A 20,893-nucleotide genomic window follows, 5' to 3' on the forward strand; every position below is an offset into this window, starting at 1 on the left:
TTATTTTCTTTGGTACTGCTGTTGGAGTTTTTGCTTTCCTCTCCTCTATAAAAGAACTATTTATACCTCACCTGATTTCTTGTTTACTGTTTGTTTACTGTAAAATGTGTGTTTATGTGCAGCACATAAATACTGTATAGTTTTCTGTTTTTATCCTATGTTTAAATGTTCTGACACTGAAACCAGTGAATAGCACTATATAGAAATGAATTGAATTGAATATATATCTGGTATATACAGTATTACACAGTACTGTGCAAAATGTTTAGACACCTTAATTTTTTTATGCATTTTGCCAGATATGTTTTTGTTTTGGTTTTTTTTTGCATTAGCATGTCAGTAAAAAAGAGCAAAGTGGACATTTCCAAATAATAACTTAAAAAAAGTAAATGCTACTAAGGATTTTTTGTAAATAAATTATGTAAGAGTAAGAGAACATTTTTCAGATAAAACTTAATGACTTTGTAGGTAAGTTTAACACAGGGCATTAAAATAAATAAATATATAAAAAAGAAACAGAACCAAACTAATCAACTGAATCAGAAACAGCTATAGAAGGAATCAAACTCAGCGAAGGACAACCAAACTGAGGGTGTAACCGTTTAACCTTAAAAATCATTCATTTTTACATCATGGCAAGAGTGAACATAGCAACAAGACGCGCGGTGGTCATCCTGCCCCAGAAATTTTCTCCCAAGCAGACATTTTGCAGCCAACAGGAATTTCAACAGGTGCTATTCAAAATGTCCAAGAAAATGGACAAAGCTGATAGCTAGAAATGCTATACTTGGGCTGCTGAACAAATTGAACAAGACTGACAAGTCAAAAACTGAAATTTCTGTTTTAAACGGAAGGGCACATTATCTGTTGAAGACCTAAGCTCAAGTTGACACAAGTCGCACAGTACCTGAAATAAAAAAGAAGTTGTCATATGAAAGCTTATTAAGGTACAGAGAAAAAAAAAAATAGGCACACAGTGGGAAAAAAACACAAAATGTCAACTTTAATCTCGAAATTTCCACTTTAATCACGTAGTTTATTTTGTCATTAAAGCAGAACATCATAAACTTCATCTTAAAATCGTTTCATTTACTAGTTTCTCAAATCCCATCGTAACTAAAGTAGCACGTTAAATCCTTTGTTTTGTATTTGATCTTCTATGTGCTCTATGTGTGTCAATCACTACGTGCTTCTTAAACGGGCTTTCTCTACCTCCGACAGGAAATAGAATCCATTACATTCATGATATTACACCTCTCTGAATAATTAAAATACTGAGATGTATACGTGATATCATTTACATGATGATTGGAGTTAAAGCATGTTATTAAACATGGGAACACGGTGGTGCAGTGATTGTTCATGCCTGACGCAAGATGGTTGCTGCGCTGTGTGCAACATTTGATGAAATAATTTATTGCAGCAGTACTTTCTCTTTCAAATGTACTAACCCCCAATTCCTGTCCTTACTTTTCTTTCTCCAAATACCCAATTGCCACACAATAAGCTCAGTAATAGACGTTAAGCCATCTGTAAGCTTAGAACGCCAATTCTTCGAAAAAATGTCTGCCTGGGCAGGGGACGGGGTGCAAGACCAAGAGGTAAGTAGAAGGGTGATCAAGCACATCGACCCCACATAGAATTGGGAAAAGAAGAGGAAGAAGAAGAAGAAAATGAATAGATAGATAGATAGATAGATAGATAGATAGATAGATAGATAGATAGATAGATAGATAGATAGATAGTCCGTTGTATACGATTACATCGTAAATTTAATTTAAATTCATAAAAACCTATTTAATATGTCTGTCCATCGCAGCGCACATATACTTACCCATTCACACAGGAGTCAATTTAGTCTCGCTAGTTAACTTAAGGGTGGCACGGTGGTGCAATGAGTAGCACTGCTGCCTCTCAGTTAGGAGACCTGGGTTCGCTTCCAGAGTCCTCCCTATGTGGAGTTTGCATGTTCTCCCTGTGTCTGTGTGGGTTTCCTCTGGGAACTCCACTTTCCTCCCACAGTCATGCAGGTTAGGTGCATTGGTGATCCTAAATTGTCCCTAGTGTTTGTGTGTGCGTGCCCTGTGGTGGGCTTGTGCCCTGCCTGGGGTTTGTTGGCTGAGATTGGCTCCAACAGACCCTTGTGACCCTGTAGTTAGGATATTGCGGGTTGGATGATGGATGGATAATTAACTTAAACCACACGCTTTTTAAGACGTAGTGGGAAAAGCAGATCACTCAGAAGAAAAGCCACGCCTAAAAATACTCAAAGGCGCGAGATTCGAACCTGAAGCAGCGATCTACTGCGCCACCCATGATAAATTAAACTTTCAGAAAATTGCACGCCAATACAGGGTACATTTAAACTTATTTTATTACACCAGAAACATGGGTCCATTAATTTACTGAGTTTGTGTAACCTAATTGTAGGGTCATGAGAAGCTAGATATATACATACCAGCTGAAAATTTTTATTCATTTGCTCATATATTAAAAGATATGATAATGCTGTCTAAAACACGCTTAACAATATCTAGCATGTCGATTTCATCCAATTAAAAATGGAAGGGTTACAACGGACAAAGCTGAATGTCGCCAATATTAGTGTATATACGGCTCGTCTCTCACGTGGAAGTAGTGCACCTTTTAGTTTGAGACGTGCGGTGCATGGCTGTCCTTATTTATTTATTTTTTTACTATATTTGTACGTAAAAATGGTAAACAAACCTTAAGCTTCAGGGACGGTCTCGGATAAATACTATTGTGTCGTGTCGCTCCTGCGAAGTTGCACGGTTGCTTACAGTCAAATACGTTGTGAAGAGGGGCGCTCGGGATGCGGCTGCATTTCCAAGAAGTGATGCTTTGGCAGTGCGCCACGAAGTCCTGAGCTGGGATGTCAGCCAGCGTCGTCGCTCTTTTTTAACCTAAAAGGGAATTCATTTCATTCCAAACAGAACATACATTGGAATCTCGCTGTCTGCTTGCTCGAATAGGCTTTGACATCGTTTGGAAGTGGTGCCGCCCCGGGATCGCCTCTTTTGAACGGGACACCTTGCAAAAATGAAAGGGCTGAGTGAGAGAGGAGAAGTTTAATGAAGTCAGTTCATGCGTGAGTGTCCAATGGACCTTTGTCGCTGGTGTGGTTTAGAGAGGGGATCTGCCGCATTTTCCGGACAAACCTGGATTTACAGGTAAGCTTTCCCCACCTTTAGTTTTATTTGTACAAACTAGTGTTATTGAAATAATCGCTGGCTTATTTGGTATTTGGAGAAACTTAACGAATCATACTTTTTTTTTTTTTACATTAAGAATTTAGACAGGTTGGTTAATCAAATTAAGCTTAACCTCAAAAAAAAAAATGGCAACTCTAACAGAGTTGATTTAATATCTACTTTTCTTTGTTTCTACATTGCACAATCGCCAGTGTTAAACACTTAAAGTTCATATATGAAAACTGTTTCCATTTATACACTGTTTTATGTGCAAGTGCTTATTTATTATGTCTGGTATTTTTGTATGACGATGTATCAATAAACAATTAAACTAAAATTCTTAAGAGATTTTTGAAAAGTCCAGAATGGATGATGGCCTGATAATAGTTAGGTGGAAAATTTAGTGGTAAATTGTCACATTCACTCATAGGCTCGTGCGCTGTAATTAAGCATTACGTTCAGTTCATGAGAACAAAATGTAGATATGTGATATTATGAGTAAGTTTAGTCTCTGTAATGTATTGTATAGCAAATGATCATAATGTTAGAAAGTAAGTTGAGTCAACCGAATAAAGGTGGTACATGTTAATAATAACCATTGGCATCACTCGAATTTAAATACTGTGTTTGTGGACGATTTATTTATTTAATGGAATGAACAAAATTAAACGAAGAATACTGTTTGTACCTAAAACGAATTCGCCAAAAGGAAGCCAATTGCATTAGGAAAAGCAAGCCGATAGTTATTACTTGTCAAACATATTGCCAAGGTCCCTAGTGCAGCACACTATGAAACAGTGTACAAGATCTGGATGTTTACGCATTCATTTTTTTACATACTTTAAACTAAGATGCAGGCCAAGTTTTGTATTGTGAGATTGTGATGAACATTATTAAAAATGAAGTAAAATATTTCCATAGTCAATGGGAAAAAATATCATACACATATATAAAAGATTATTGCACATAATGACCAATTTAGGCAATATCAGAATAATCTTTCACTTAATTACGCTTAACTGGCCAGAAAGAGTTCAATCACTTTGGCTAAAAGCAATAATAATGCCCTGCCACTACCTGAACATTCCAGTTAATTAGGTGGAAAAAAGGCCGCTCAAATTCTAGCTTTAGTAGCATATCACTTGGTTGCTTGGCAGGCTAAATGTACATTGCATCTAAAATAGCTATGCATGCTTTCAGTGTCTTTGCAGTCAATTATCCCAGCCACTCAATATTCGAGCATATCGTTCTCTGGAGGAACATGTGTTGCAAAAATTTTATCACTTCACTGTCACCAAGTAGAAAAGTAATATTTGAGAAGCATGAGAAAGATTATAGTGAATCTAAATATTAAAATTAAATGTAAAGTATTTAGTGGGAATGCTGGGACAGTTGTATAAATATTGTGTGTGCAATTAATACAAACTGCAGCTATTATGACTATTGGAATTCGACAGTCCTTTAGATAGGTTTTAACTTGCTTGAATTGAAATGTGATGACAGACTGCTTACCATTTGGTTTTCAAATGATATTCCAAACTTGAACACTGGAGGCCACAATTGACTCATCTTAGTCCTTCGCAGATCAGTGAATTGTGTTTGTATCAATTTAAAAACTTTTTTTCCCTTATAATGTACAATGTTAGCATAAACATACCTGCTAGAACAAATGTTCCAAACATGTAAAGCTTCAGTTAATGTCACTGGTGTGTTACCAGTCATAAAATACCTTTTAATGTGCTTTAAAATATTCCCTTTATGTTAGATTTCACACTTGCACATTTTGAATGCCTTTTGGTTGGCATCTCGGTTCATTTCCTTTCAGCTGATTAGCTGTGTTACTAATATCAAACTCATTGGCACTTTGCTGCAAAGTATCATTTGATGCACCAGATTGTCTTGTCTGTATGGTACTGATTTGTTTCTTATTAAAACTACAGTGCAGTATATTGTGTGATGGTGTCAGTGGCTGTAGTCAGTAGGGCAGCAGTGGAATAATTGTATGTATTCTCCTGGCAGATAAAATTTTGATAGGAGTGTTTCACTTTGAAAAACACTTTGAATTTAGGATTATTTAAAGTTTTACCACTTAAGAAAAATGCCTGTAACTTACCAATTTCTGCTGATAAATAGAGGTTTAGCTATTATATGGCTTCTAATTTCAAAGTACTCTGTACACTTGACAGTAATATTTCTACAAGTACTATGTATAGTAATTTGAGGTTTTACATGGCACAATAACATTTGATTGAAGGTACTATACCGTTAAACTGTCCATAGTTATATCTCAAAAATAATGTGGGCCCAACAGTGAACATCCTCATATGCTAGAAGTCTGTATTTTAGTTCCAAACCCAACCATCTGCTGTGTCTACTTTGCAATGAATATAAGTTCCATTATGGAAGACAGCAAAAAAAGTGAAAGCCATTTTGAAAAATATATGCTAGGAGTAGAGAAAATAACACATACATCTACATTTTGTAAGGTTGATTTAGTGTATGTCCCCATATTTCTGCTAAGGTGCCTTTTTTTGGGTTTGCTCAAATGGGTTTATTTTCACAGTGCAAAGTCATGCATGCAGACTAATTAGCAGCACTAAAAGTGCCCTAGTGTGATGGCACAAATGTTCTTTTTTTTAATTTAATATATTATATAGCCATCTCTACCAGTCTAGGATCTTTCCTTATGCCTGTTTTTACCCTCAATAAGGTTGTGCTATAAATAGTTCTGCATTAATTAAGTTAATGAAATGAATACACAGTTGAAAATTTGAAAAATAAAAATTTGGAAAGATATTTAATCCAAAAGTTTCTTTTACTCGAGAATGTCCAATAATGAACTGTTAAGCAGACAATATTGCCCCCTTTATTGCAAAATGTCAGTTTCAAGTATGTTTTTGAAGAGTGTTGGTAATTCTCATTCTCATTAAACCAATTGTTTTTAAAATGCCATCATAAATAATAATATACATTTACTATAGTGACAAATGACATAACTGAAGCATGCTATCTCTGCCTAAATTTGTGAGCAGGGCCATTTTCGGCCTTTTGAGGCCCCTCTTTGTTTTCTGGAGGCTCGAGATCCACCAAAATAGACATCCATGCTTATGTAGTTATTTATAATTTTAACCCTTCTTTAGCCGGTTTTTTTTTTGTTGTTGCCACTGTTTTAGTTGTTTGAAGATTTATAAAATGCACAGGGCAGTATGACATGCTGAAGGTCATACTGTATAATGACAGTGATGAGTAGACCTTCAACCTTATGTTCTATAGTCCAGTTCCTTAAGAGCTAAGAGGAAAAAACATGCTGACGTGGAGATTACTTGACAATACATGATGAGGGAAATTTACTTTTAATAGAATCTCTAGTTTTCCAACATATTTGCTAACTTCATTTAATTCAGTCGTTCCAGAAAATTAAACTGAAAGTGAGGCAGGAAGATTGTAAATTTCATAAGTGGTGCATTCAAGCTTGTACAATCTTCTTTACAGGAGAGTAAACATTCCTTTTTCACTAGCTCAGGTTTCACCTTGTATCAGTTGTTAGGCAACATATTCCTTAACTGGGTCTGTTACTTGTTCAATGCTTCCAAAACGTGAGATTATGCCATGTTTAAACTGTGGTGAACAATATATATCATGCAAGAAGCATAGTATTGAATTATGCCATTGATAGGGATGGCCTATATGTAGCAGTTGCTGAGCGAGTGTGCTATTGCTGTTCCTTCAAGATATTGTTGATCTTTAATTAATTGTATGTTACAGTACACTTGTCTGATAAAGTTAATTATATTCATTTCTAATTGTAGGTAGTTATATAGCCAAGAACATAAAGAATCATAACAATGGAACCTTTTTGTTTACCTGTACCTTATTTAACAAAAGTTACTCAATTTGTTTTAGTTGATATTATGGATCCTCTGGATAGTATACTCAGTACTGTATGTTGTACTATTTATTGGCATTTACAAAAAATGAAAGTAAGGCTGCAATATAAAACAGGCCTTTAGAAGAAGAATTGGTCGTGTAATATAATATGGAGCTTTTTCTTAAAATGGAAAACCGTGATAATTTTAGAGTGAAATGAGGAAGTAAACCAAGTGCGTTGAATTAAATGCAAAAACAGTAATATGATTGTTATATAGGGCTGTGTATACAGTACATCAATATTAAAACAACACAGATGATAACTTATTAAAAATATTCAGTTGTTTAGAATTTGACCATTAAAGTTAGACATAAAAAGCTATAAATTTAACATTTGTTGAAGTTTTGTTGATTTTTAAAAATTTCATATTATACTTGTACTGAAATAATATCTGTGATATTAAAAAAATATCAAGTAAAATATAACTCTTCATCCGTAAGGATTATCTTATACATAAGTAGGATGAGAGTCTTTACTGACAAAAAAGATGTAATATGCATTGGTAATTTGCCTCACAATGTCTTGTGAATAAATATAAGATAATTATTTATTCATTCTTGGTTTAAGGAAGACCAGCCCACTGCTAAATAAAATATGCAATAATGGTTCCCTTAAAAGATATGTATAGTATTTTTAAAGTCAAAGTTGCTTTTTCATAAACATAATATATTCTTAGACATTTGGTATGCAAAATTGTGTGCCAAAGTTCAATGTTTTCTATACATTTAAAAAATCATGTTTGCACTGGCCTTTTACATTGGAATTATCAGGGCACATCTGCTGCCGGAAAACAAAAGCCTTAAAATTTACTGAACGTACCCATTTTTTAAGCCAAGGCAGTTGTTGAATATTGACCCACATCTTGCAATTACAGAGGCATTGTAAAATAGCTTATACTTGTCATTTTTGACAAAAGAAACACCATTATTATGAGATTCGGCCATTTAAAAAAGAAAATCAGCTATGCATGTTACCTCAGCACTAGTAGTCTTCTGTAATAACCTTTCAACCAGGAGTGGATTCTTCTCAAAAGACCAAATCACAGTAAACTGTTCATACCATGTGGTTGGTTTTGTTTTGATTTCCTTCTATATTTATGTGAGAACTCTCACAAGTGCATAATTAGTACCAGGAATATGCTATGATTATTTCCTGATCCCTTTTGTTGCCACAAAGATGTGTTGGAAACATAGAAGGCATGTTTTGTCTTATCGAAATTTAAAGAGGACATATGTTTTAGGCTTTTATTTTCTGGTAGTACTTCTTGCCGTATTGCCTACCTTGTAAAGCACCAGTGCGAGAAAGATATTTATTTAAAATTTTTAGAAAATGCTGGACTTTGGAACAAAATTTTGTGTGGGAAATGCATATATACCATGTTCATGAAGGAATAACTTCAACATGAAAAATACAGAGCATATCCTTTAAGAATCTTCAGTAACGAAGTGCAGGTTGCTGAGATAAACAGTGTTTAGGGACTTCAGTTTTCTATACGTAGTACTCCTATAAATAAAGCCAGCATAATCAAAAACTGAAAAGTAGATTGGACAAGATTTTTTTGTCCTATACTATAAAGTATGACTTATTTCTGTAGATAAAAGCTTGCTTACAAAATTTTTAGTTTCTTTGCTAATTTAATATATTATTATTAAATTAATAATTCAATATAAGCATTTTAAAAAAGCCAGCCATCTATCTGTATAGCAAGCTACTCATAGAAGCTTACCTGCTCAATAAGGGTTCATTTCAGTGTCTGAACCTCCAAGTACTTATAAATAATATTGTAAGTGGAAGAAAAAAACTAATTTAGTTTTACCTGCATTTAAAATTTAAGTGTATGTCTACAACATACTCAGAAAGTATTCAGACTCCTTCACTTTCTGCATACTGTTGATTTTATTTTAAATGGTTAATTTTGACATTTATGCCCATCAATCTACACTCTTTTTTTTAAAAAACTTTGTACATTTTTTAAAAATCAAATACTGAAATCTCATGTAAGTATTCAAACCCTTTGCTGTGGCAACTCCAAAGTTTTGTCAGATGCTTCCTGTTTGCTTTAATTATCTCTGAGATGTGTCTAGAACTTGATTGGAGTCCACCTGTTGCAAACCAAATTGCTTGGACATCTTTTATAAGGGCACAGGTACTTAAGGTCAGACAATTCAGACTGCAAATTAGGAAACAATTGAAGCCATGAAGACCAAGGAACTCTCTGTAGGTCTCTTTGATAAAATTGTGATTAGGCGTAGATTAGGTCAAGTGTTCCCAGAAGCACTGTGGACTCAATAATTGTGAATAACTGTGGATAACTGGGAAATGGAAGAGGTTTGGAACCAGCACCTTCCCAAACTCAGTAAGCAGGCAAGAAGGGCCTTGGTCAGAGAGATGTCCAATAACCCAGTGGTCACTCTAATAGAATTGCTGAGAAGTGAGAACCTGTCAGAAGAATAACCACTTCAGTAGCACTCCATCAATCATGTGTTTATAGTAGACACTAAATGGAAGCCAAGAAATATGAAAGCCCAAAGAAAGTTGATATTTAAAGGACTATGGAAACGTGAGGAAAAAAATTCTTTGATACTGATGAAACAAAAATTGAGCTCTTTTGACAGAACTCCAGGCACTATGTCTGGTGAAGATCAGGTGCTATTCATCTCCTGCCTATTACCATCCTTGAATTGACGCATGGTGGATGAGCATCATGCTATGAGTGAGGGGTGCTTCTCAGTGACAGGGACAGGAAGACTGGTCAGAATTTAGGGATGTATATAGCCATATACACAGAGGTCCTTGGAGAAAACCTGCTCCGAATGGTTTACTGTTCAGCACAACAGTTACCCAAAGCATACAGCCAAGACATCGCTGGAATGGCCTCGGGACATGCCTCTGACTGTCCTTGAATGGCCCAGATAAAGTCCAGGATGGCAGTTTACAGATTCTTCCTATCCAATCTAACAGAACTTGAAAGGGTGTTAAACAGTGTTGAACTGCCCAAATCTAGGTGTGCATAGCTTGTGGAGACTTGCTCAAGAAGGCTCAAAGTTGTATGTACTGCCAAAGTAGTTTTTACATATACTAAATTATGGTTCTGAATACATACTTGAATGAGAGATTTTGTTTATTTTTTTTAATGAATTTCCAAACCTTTCTGAAAACATTTACACTTTGACATTATGAGTCATTGGGAGTAGATTGATGAGCAAAAATATAAGTGTTTAGAAAGAGAAGAGGTCCCAGTAGATTCTTAATCCTATGTCTAAAGGTGTTTTAAATGCTATTGAATGTGACTTGCAAATCATACTTAATACAGTTTACAATTTATGAAGACGTATACAAAACTATGCATAAAGATGAATTTAACAGTTTCTACTTGTATTTAGTTGAAACAGAATTGGCTTTAGTACTGAGCATATAGGTTCACCTTTGTAATTTCAATTAATTTAGATTAAATAGTTTCTGAGACAGCACATTGGGTTGCGTTACAAATATAACTACAAATCTAGTAGCACATGTTATCAGCAAGACCAACATTAGTAGGCCTTTGTAACAGTATATCAACACTTTTGCATACAGATGCATTCACCATGGAGATGGGATTACACCAGGGATCGGCTCTGAGCCCTTTCTTATTTGCAGTGATGATGGACAGGTTGACAGACGAGATTAGACAGGACTCCTCATGGACTGTGATGTTTGCTGATGGCATTGTGATCTGTAGCGAGAGTAGGGAGCAGGTTGAGCAAACCCTGGAGAGGTGGAAATATGTTTTTGATAGGAGAGGAATGAAGGTCAGTAGGAACAAGACAAAACACGTGTGTAAATGAGAGGGAGGTCAGTGGAATGGTGATGATGCAGGAAGTAGAGTTGGCGGAGGTAGATGAGTTTAAATAATTGAGATTAACAATTCAGAGTAACAGGGATAGTGGATGAGAGGTGAAAAAGAGAGTTCAGGCAGAGTGGAGAAGGGTGTCAAAAGTAATTTGTGACAGACGGGTATCGGCAAGAGTGAAGGAAAAGGTCTATCGGACGTGGGTAAGACCAGCTATGCTATATGGGTAGGAGATGGTGGCACTGATCAAAAAACAGGGGACAGAGCTGGAGGTGGCAGAGTTAAAAGATGCTAAGATTTGCCTTGGCTATGTTGAGGATACATAGGATTTGGAACGAGTACATTAGAAGGTCAGCTCAGGTTGGACGGTTTGGAGACAAAGTCAGAGAGGCAAGATTGCGTTGATTTGGACATGTGCAGAGAAGAGATGCTTGGAATAATGGGAAAATTATGCTAAGGATAGAGCTGCCAGGCAAGAGGAAAAGAGGAAGGCCTAAGAAAAGGTTTATGGATGTGATGAGAGAGGACATACAGAGGATGGGTTTAACAGAGCAAAATGTAGAGGACGGAAAGATATGGAGAAAGGTGATCCGCTGTGGCAACTCCTAATGGAAGCAGCCGAAAGAAAAGGAAGAAGATATCAATGCCTTTGCATAAATCAATAGAGCGTGCAAAATAATTTATTTTCAGTGTGGTACTGTAGCTATCCTGGCTAATAAATGTTTAAAATATTAGAAATGGGAGCCTGAAATGTATCAATTGTTCTAAAGACTTAGCTATGCAAGAAAGGTTAGAAATTGATCTGTATTTATTTAACTCTATGCAATTACACTATTATGGGGTAGAACATATGGTGTTGTCCAAACCCTAGGAATAACCTAATATTTTAGATTAAAAACATCATATACTTTTTAGCTATAAGAGTAGAGGATCTGGACCTAGCTGGTGAGGACCAATGTATTCCATAGTGCTGGTAGAAAATAAAACATCAAGGACTTTATATATCATGTATAAATCACTTTCTAAGTTACCTGTCAGAGACAGGTAATAGAATAAATAAAAAAGACTCCCATTACCCACTGTGAAAACATCATTTACATTCTTGTGATTACTGCTTATCTTTGAAGACAATTCTCAACTTTTCTCCTATGCCTTTCCTTTGTATCTTTCTGTGTTTTAGTCCGTCCTTATTGGCATTTCTTGTCTCAATTGCTTTTGTATGAGTAACCAAAGTAAAACTCGCCAATCAAACCCAAGCTAAACTGACAAATCAGATTACTTGGACTGAATAGACACAGACATAAACAGTAGCATTTTATTACATAGTAAATTTATAGCTGAACAATTTGATTATTTTCTAAAATGTGGCGGAATCTGCTTTATAGCCAGCTAAACAATTTATGTTGTAATTTTAGCTTTCCTACTTAGTTGAGCTCAAGACAAGTACAGTCCATTCATACAGGCAAACCAGGCTATTGCCGAGGGCTGCTCTTGATCAAGCATGGCCATATGTACCACTCTAAATTTGATGGCGGAGCACATCATCCTACCAAGCTCTCTTTAGTTGTGTAGAATGGCTGAGAATTCTGTCCCCGCATGTGCCATCCACCCCTGACAATATGGCACTGGTGCCAATTATGATAAGTAGGGTGAGATTTTGTTGATCTAAAATAAAGTACACTTTATGTTTTATGGTGGCTGGAGTGCCAATTCTGCCACCAACTCCCAAGTGTATCCCTGTAGGTTGGAGGGCGTACATGCAGGGATGGATGCAGATTAACGTCATACCCAGGACGGAGCAATTGCAGGTTGAGGGCCTTGCTCAAGGGCCCATCAGAGCAGAGTCTCTTTTGGCATTTATGGGATTCGGACTGGCAACCTTCCGATTGCTAGTGCAGATCCTTAGCCTCAGAGCCACCACTCCACAAAAAATGTATACATCCACATTTTTAAAAGACAGTAACATTTTCCATAGAGCATGCACTGGCTCAGATAATTTGTCTAGCATGCACACATCTGAAAAGTGAGTGTAATTATTGTAGTGTGTGAATTAATATAATAATTGTATTTTTATTTTTTTGAAGTACGCTACCAGTCTGGTTTGTGTAGAAACATTTTCTTTATAGACTTCCAGTTTGTGTCTCTTTGATGTTCATGTGCTTGTATCAAACCGTCATTAAAGCCTCAGAAATCTTGCAGAGCTCAAGTTGGCCTCTATGTGTGTCCTATACTGTAGCCCATTTACTGGGTGTGTTGAAAATGAAAGTGCTGAAAAAGAGAACCACTGTAGTATTTACTCTGAATGTGTGTGAGCACATACAACTTTTGTGTATTATTTCATGATCTTGTAATGTTGCAGATTCAGAAGGGTCAGCACTAATTGTGTTTTGCTTAGAGTGGCAGAATAGCATACATCAGCCCTGGTTGTTTAAACCTGTTTCTTAATGGACAAAAGGTTTGCCAGTCAGAAACAGAAGCAGTGTACTCTGTGTTTTCCATTTTCAAGTTTCTGTTGTAGATAATTTCAGACATTTCAGTAGTAAGTTGTGGAAAATATTTTTTAAACAGAACATACTTATCAGCTACAGAACCTAAAAAAATAATCAAGAACAAATCTGGATCAATTTAAGTACATTGTCAATGTAGCTCAAACTTAAATCACATAAATCTTCATCTGTAAAGTCTCCTAAGTTTATTTTCGCAATAAATTGTGGTTGACGCTTTAAAAATTGTTTCTCTCTGATACAGACAATAGAATGGCTGTCACTAATGTAAAGAACAAAAATAAGACTGTCAGAGCCATGTCACGTTTAATGTTGTCTGCAGCAGTGAACATCGATGGAACTGCTAAACAGGCATGTGACCATTGAAGTAAGTGTGATAACCTAGGTGACTATATAGAATATTATGGTCAAGTAATCTCTCTAGTACTTACTATTCATTTTTATAAATAATTTATACTGTGGCTACTTTATGACTTACTGTCATGTAATATTGTTTATAGCACCCTAATGGTAAAATGACATACAGTGAGGCTGCCACTGTATGTCATCAGTCCTTAGAAATAGTAGAAATACATCAGCACCTTTTAAATAAAAGCCTTCATAGGGACGGCCAAATGTAAGTCTTCTGTCTATGCTACATTACTAGCTTTTCCTTTATATTTGACCTTATTTCTCTGTGATAAAGCCTGGGGACTGACTGAATCCCTGAATGACCTCTAAGTTTTCTGCTGCAGTAAATGAATGTCAAAAGATTGGCTTAATTTTACAGATGAATTAGGAGAAAGACAGCTTTGGTTTTGGGTAATTTTTTTTATACATTTGGCAAAATATAGATATTTGATACTTGTAGGAAATCTGGCACAAACAAAAAGCAGGAATATAGTTACATCATGGCAATAGGAATGTTACTATTCTACCATTCTCTTATTGGAATTGACTTTGGTGCAATGTTACACCTGTGTTTTTTTTAATGTGGGTAAAATATGTACATTAGGAATGAGGTGCACCTTATGTATACAAACCATGTGAAATTAAGAACTATTATACATGAAAGTATTATGAATATTCTTTTTATGTGAATGATCTGTAAGACCAATGAGAGAGATCAATTTGTAAAGACCCCTAGACTCAATATTAAAGTTAAATTAAATGTTTAAATTTTTAATTGTAACCAGTTGCTTAATAATAAATATGATTAATACCATTAATTCCAATGGTAGTATAGTTGTAGCTATGAAAGGCTGGTACATATTTTAAAACAATGGTGTAATATGAATGATTAATTATTTTCATTAAATGTGAGAGTTTAATTTAAGAGAATAATGTAATGCTAGGAACAGTCTTCTGAGTAATTACTTAGAATTTTTTTGTGTGAATAAATCTTTCATCAGTTCTGTTAATAAATGTTGTCTGGTACAATTCAAGATACAGTATTTTATCTATTTACTGCATCAGTAAAAACAAGTTTCTTTTTTATTTTTCACAGATATATTTCATTGCATATATACAGTAGAATTTAATTGTGTTTTAATCATTAACACTTATTGGCATGGATATTTATTGTCCTATTTATTTCCAAATATTATAATGCTTATCAGTATAGATAATAAAACTAGAAAATTATTTTGTTTCTAACACATTATTAATCTTGATCTAACTTTAATTTTCAATGAGGCTGCAGTAGGAAATGTGTAAAGTTACTCAACATGGAACTTTTCATTATTTGTATTTTTTTCACATTTTACACTGAAGGTTTGTGTTAGTCTTAAATTGTGTTATTCATGCAAATGTGTTTTAATCATTTGTAATGATTACATTTGAACATCATTTTGTACATCAAATTTTCTTAATAGACAACTTTTGGTTGGCCATAAGCAATCAGAACAGCTTCATCAATGCCTGACGTAAATTTGCCAAGTGTCTGGAATATATTGCAGGAATGTAACGCCATTGTCCTGTGAGAAGTTCCATTTTCTGGTGTAAAATATATTGTCAGAGCAAGTCCATAATCACACTTAAGTTTAACTAGCATATGTTTTAAATGATTTAATGAACACAATTATCTTATGAATGGTGCGTTTTCCTACTGGAAATAATACAAAAATTACAGTTATGACACAAAAATCCTTCAACATCGGATTAAAATGGTCATTCAGAATTGATTGAATGCATTTCTACTTAAGTTGCATTTTAAAAGGTTCAGTGAATATTCAGGAAAATGCACTAACATTATTACAGAGCCATAAGGACCCTTCACTATTGTGCTATAAATTGACAGAGTTGATTGGCTTTTCCAACTTCAAAGTTTTCTGTGGGCAAAGCATAATAGTTTTCATCTGTTGTTGTTACATTTTTTTTTTATTTTGTTGTTTATATCAAATACAACTTTTTTGAGACTGATATTTTAACTTCTAACTTCATTTTTATCATTCAAAAACAGTTATATTTTACTCTGTCAGAAGCAGAAAGAAATGTTAACGTAGATCCCCAGTAACCATGTTTATTTGTATTTCAAGGTACAAGGAAAACGTTTGCAATGCACAACTGAAAGTTGCTGATAAAAATATCAGCCAACTGTGCTTTCTGCAATTTCTTATTTCTCAGTTTTGGGTCTTAGGACTTGGGTCCGAGTTGGCAGTCAGACACCTTCCTAGGTCACCAGTTTATATGACGGAATAGCTAGAATCGGTTGGGCTTGCTCCGGATGTCATGGCTGGGCGGAAGTGCCCTCATTGGGCTTCTTCTCCGGGATGCAGAAAAATAAGAGGATACTGTTAGTATTAGCTCCTACTCTAACCCCAGAAAGGTTGTGCTTACCTCAGTCAAGCCATTTTAAAAATGTGTTTATTAAATGAAAAAAATATTTTCTTAAATATGTGATGTAAATTTTTAAAAAGTAATTTATTATCTTTAATATGCTTTGTATTTAGCTATATATTTTCATATCCATGAGCCACTAAAGTGCATTAGTTTTATTCTTTGAGACAGAACAGGAGCACTCTGGAGCAAACTCCATATCCAGAAAGACACCAGTTTAGTCATATGGGATGGAAAGGATAATTTATTACTCCAGATTAACACATACAAGGGGGTGGGGGTTGGGGAATTAAAGAAACAAGAAAATAAGAAAGGAAAGAAAATAACAAAAGACTACGCTGTTTTTGTGCCTGCCTAAACACAACCAGACTAACTAATGAATAGAACATACAGACTTCTGTTTCTGTTATATATAGGCTTCCATTTCTCTCCTAATGCTGGAACTGATAATAACATGTAATGCTGGTCATGAGACCACTGTGTTGAAGGTAGTGCAACTAAGTTCCCATAATTTTGATTAAAAAAAAACCCTTGTACTGAATTGCTGTGTGCTGTATGGTATACAGTACAAATCAATTACCTGTAACCACTACTTCCATATTTTCTTCTTTTTTTAGAATTATTAATGTTTTTAATTCAATTAATTAATGTTATTAATTAGTATTTTTAAGATTTGGCCTCTGGCTTGTTATTATTTATTTTTAATTAATTTTCAAACTAAATTAAAAAATGTTGCTATCAACGCAAACCTGTGCACCAGCCTGCCTTAACTGCCTCTCAGACAAGCTACAAACTTGAGAAATGACACAAAGTGAACTTAGAAGATGTGATTGCTGCCTTTGTATATAATATCTAAGAATATAAGTGAATCTGATCAATGTAAAATGGGATATATTTCAGTAATCATCTGGTAGCACTGCAGTCACCCAGGCCTAACGAACCCCATTATGCTGAATGTTAATGTGAAACAGCGAATATCCAGAGCGAGAATAAAAGTTACAAGCTCATTTGGAGATGGAAGAGGCAAAGATCTGGCACAAGAATAAAAATAAGGTGGAAAGGATTGTTCCCTTAATTTCATACATGTAGTTTGAACTATTATATCTCATAGCGAGTTGTAGTAAGTTTAGGCACTGTAATACTTTGTGTGCTGCAGAGATCCAGCTTAAACTTCTTATTTCAGATGCTATTTTATTGCTGGATGAGTTTCATCAGACTGAGTGGAAAAAGGGGTACTGGAAATTTTGTGAATGTGCAATGGTGAAATAGGAGCACAGTACAAAAAAAACTAAAATGTGTGATCAAGACATTGAAATGTGGAGTGAATTTGCCCCTGTCACTGCCCATGTCACCGCTCAGGAAAGTAAAGTTACATCATCCTGGCTGGCAACGTAAATGATTCACTCTGTACCAATATCTTAATGATGATTCATTCTGAATGTTGGTGACTTCAGATGAGGAATCGGGTGTCTATTAGCATGTTACATTTGCGGATACTAGCTAGACTTGCTTTATCCAAATATTAATGACTTTAAATATAAACCTTTGATGGGTTGGGGTGGTTATTGTTTGCTTTTTTATATTTATTGATTTATTTTGGAGCTTCTGTAAAATTTTCATTTCCCTTTGAGGACAAATAAAGTATCTATCTTTTTATCAATTTTGTCCACATGGGTTATTTCTAAATTGTGAAGACAGTCCTTGATAGCATACGCAAGAAATTTTACCACTATCTTCATTTGCAGAATTACAGTCTTTAAGAACTGCATCAGTCCCTCCAGCTTTTGGGAATTTTTTTGATTATTGGTCTTATTAGCCTTAATTAAATAATACCCAATCATGTCTCCTTATCATTCGGGAAGAATTTTACCATGGTTTTTGGATCAGGTGAGGGTATTTTAATGGACTTACCTGTCCTATGTACATGATTAGAAAAGTCATTCATTTTTTCAAAAGAATGCTGGAATTTCTGGTCTGATCGTGTGAGGTTAGAATTTTCTCTGCCTGCACAGTTAAAGCAGATTTGGAACAATCTCCAGGGGAATAATGGAAATTGGACTTTTGAGCATCGTGGGAAGGTAGAGTCATTTCCACCCTGTCGTGTATTGGTTTCTCTGACTTTGTCTTTACAGAGGTCACTGACCTCCCTGATTATACCTGTATTTAGTAACTGTTTCCTTGTGTTTATTCTGTTATGGCTTCATATATATTGTAACTGCCAGAGAGGAAGGACAGGCATCCTGGCCAGGATAAAGGAAGAATTCATGCCGGGCAAGAGGTCATAATGGAAGGAGCAGGCGGACCGGCTCACCAGGAGCAGATCATTACTGCACATGACAAGTGACAGTGTCCCTCTGAGCTAAACCCGGACAGGACACCTGCAGTCTGGAAATGTGTCCCTGTTGGGGTCTTTGGGGACCACCAAAGGGAGCTGCTGGGGAAGTCAGGGAAGACTGCCCTGGTTTCCAAATTCTCTGAACGACCTGGATGGGAGACCGGAAGCAGTTCCCTGGTCTGGTTCAAAAGGAAGCCTACTTCCTCACTTGAATTGAGACAGAGTTGGGAGGCAATGGACAATACTCAGTGGGACACAGAGGGGAGCAAGCATAATTGTGGAATTTATATTTATTGTTTATGTGGCTGAATACAGGAGGATTTTGAAGAGATGCTTGGTGTGAATAAATACATTTTATTCAAGTAAATGTCTGGTGTTATATGGCGCCACAATATATTGTTGTGGCCACAATATACTTGTAATAAATTGTAAATGATTATTATATATTAGATACATAGATAGATACTTTATTAATCCCAAGGGGAAATTCACATACTCCAGCAGCAGCATACTGATAAAAAACAATATTAAATTAAAGAGTGATAAAAATGCAGGTATAACAGACAATAACTTTGTATAGTGTTAAGGTTTACCCCCCTCTGGGTGGAATTGAAGAGTCTCATAGTGTGGGGGAAGAACGATCTCCTCAGTCTATCAGTGGAGCAGGAGAGTGACAGCAGTCTGTCGCTGAAGGTGCTTCTCTGTCTGGAGATAATACTGTTCAGTGGATTCTCCATGATTGACAGGAGCCTGCTCAGTGCCTGTCACTCTGCCACGGATGTCAAACTCTCCAGCTTAATGCCTACAATAGAGCCTGCATTCCTCACCAGTTTGTCCAGCCGTGAGGTGTCCTTCTTCTTTATGCTGCCTCCCCAGCACACCACTGCGTAGAAGAGGGCACTCGCCATAACTGTCTGATAGAACATATGCAGCATCTTGTTACAGATGTTGAAGGACGCCAGTCTTCTATGGAAGTATAGTCGACTCTGTCCTCTCTTGCACAGAGCATCAGTATTGGCAGTCCAGTCCAATTTATCATCCAGCTGCACTTCCAGGTATTTATAGGTCTGCACCCTCTGCACACAGTCGCCTCTGATAATCACGGGGTCCAGGAGGGGCCTGGGTCTCCTAAAATCCACCAACAGCTCCTTGGTTTTGCTGGTGTTCAGGTGTAAGTGGTTTGAGTCGCACCATTTAACAAAGTTCTTGATTAGATTCCTATACTCTTCCTCCTGCCCACTCCTGATGCAGCCCAGGATAGCAGTGTCGTCAGCGAAATTTTGAACGTGGCAGTTCTCAGAGTTGTATTGGAAGTCCGATGTACAGGTAGTCCCCAGGTTACGGACATCTGACCTACGACATATGAATTGTGCCGCAGCTGCGATGCATGCGCCTCAGTAACTGTTGCTCTGTCATCTTCGGCCTGGGGACGCTGCAAGCGGTGGCTGGATGGAGCCTAGAGGGGGGCGATTTTGCTGCTCGCGCAGTGTAGTGTCCCTCAAGTGGCTCCCGGCGCCAAGCGATTTCACTGCCTGCCCACCACACACGGCTGTTCCCTTCAATCTCGGTGGGCAGCTGTTGATGCTGCAAGCGGTGACCCGGTTGTGGCTGAACAGAGGCCATTGAGGGTGAATGGGGCGGTGGGGGGTAGCATTGTACGTTGCCTCGAATGGCTGCCTGTTGAATGGGGTGGTGGTGGGCGATTCACTATATGCCATTTGCTGCACCGTGTTCATTCTCGGTGGGCGGACGCTTCAGGCAGCATACTGTAGAGGTGACTGTGAGGTGGGCTGGTGGTGAACCACCCCTCGCCACCACTATTCATTCTCAATAGCAAGCCTGCTTGTACTCATATGCACAAAGCAGGAAGTTGTCTCTTGTCAGCACATCAGGGGTGTTGACAGTTGCCTTCCTGCTGTGATAACGTGGGCAGTGCTGTGTAGAAGAGCTCATCTTAACCTTTTGTCTTCACCCTTCAAGAATGTCTCTGAAACACAAATTTGACGCAAGTGCTGGTGATACAGTGAAGAAGAGAAAAACCATCACCATTGAAAATAAAGTAGAAATAATAAAAAGGTCAAAGAGAGATGAAACTCCATCATTCATTGGCAGAGCACTTGGTTACAATCGGTCAACAATAGCATTTATTAAAATAATGTACCCTGTTCCGACTTATATGCAAATTCAACTTAAGTACAAACCTTCAGTCCCTATGTCGTACATAACCCGGGGACTGCATGTATATAGGCTGAACATGACCGGAGA

The 20,893-nt window shown here is 36.5% G+C and overlaps 1 protein-coding gene across 1 annotated transcript in view; it reads left to right on the forward strand.

Annotated features, from left to right (window-relative positions):
- Positions 1 to 2,860: 2,860 nt before the first annotated feature.
- sgcg (sarcoglycan, gamma) overlaps positions 2,861 to 20,893 on the forward strand; it is a 525,990-nt gene continuing 507,957 nt past the window's right edge. Inside the window, exon 1 of the mRNA XM_039745447.1 lies at positions 2,861 to 3,191. The gene's annotated coding sequence lies outside the window, so the exon portion shown is untranslated. The remainder of the gene's footprint in view (positions 3,192 to 20,893) is intronic.

The sequence above is a fragment of the Polypterus senegalus genome, chromosome 2 (genome assembly GCF_016835505.1).
Source record: "Polypterus senegalus isolate Bchr_013 chromosome 2, ASM1683550v1, whole genome shotgun sequence".
Taxonomy (NCBI): domain Eukaryota; kingdom Metazoa; phylum Chordata; class Cladistia; order Polypteriformes; family Polypteridae; genus Polypterus; species Polypterus senegalus.